The sequence below is a fragment of the Elephantulus edwardii genome, unplaced genomic scaffold (assembly GCF_000299155.1).
Source record: "Elephantulus edwardii isolate Elephantulus edwardi_28Jun2011 unplaced genomic scaffold, EleEdw1.0 scaffold00472, whole genome shotgun sequence".
Lineage (NCBI taxonomy): Eukaryota > Metazoa > Chordata > Mammalia > Macroscelidea > Macroscelididae > Elephantulus > Elephantulus edwardii.
In genome coordinates, this window is record NW_006400222.1 from 272574 (window position 1) to 273249 (window position 676).

Sequence of the window (676 nt, forward strand, 5' to 3'; positions counted from 1 at the left end):
TCCCTCCTCCTCCAACCAGCACCCAGCTTCCCTCCTCCTCTATCCAGCACCCAGCATCCCTCCTCCTCCAACCGGCACCCAGCATCCCTCCTTCTCTATCCAGCACCCAGCTTCCCTCCTCCCCACCCAGCACCCAGCTTCCCTCCTCCTCCAACCAGCACCCAGCATCCCTCCTCCTCCATGCACCACCCAGCGTCCCTCCTCCCCCATCCAGCATCCAGCTTCCCTCCTTCCAGCACCCAGTGTCCCTCCTCCCCACCCAGCACCCAGCTTCCCTCCTCCTCCAACCAGCACCCAGCATCCCTCCTTCTCTATCCAGCACCCAGCGTCTCTCCTCCTCCATGCAGCATTCCAGCTTCTCATTCCCCACCCAGCACCCAGCTTCCCTCCTTCTAGCACCCAGCTTCCTTCCTCCTCCATCCAGCACCCAGCTTCCCTCCTCCCCCATCCAGTACCCAGCTTTCCTCCTCCCCCACCAAGCACCCAGCTTCTCTCATTCCCCACCCAGCACCCAGATTCCCTCCTTCTAGTCCCAGCTTCCCTCCTCCCCCACCCAGCACCCACCTTCCCTCCTTCCAGCACCCAGTGTCCCTCCTCCTCCATCCAGCACCCAATGTCCCTCCTCCTCCACCCAGCACCCAGCTTCCCTCCTTCCAGCACCCAGTGTCCCTCCTCC

General features: G+C 63.5%; 1 protein-coding gene across 1 annotated transcript in view; it reads right to left on the reverse strand.

Annotated features, from left to right (window-relative positions):
- ING5 (inhibitor of growth family, member 5) overlaps positions 1–676 on the reverse strand; it is a 14314-nt gene that overhangs the window by 4062 nt on the left and 9576 nt on the right. The window lies entirely within an intron of this gene.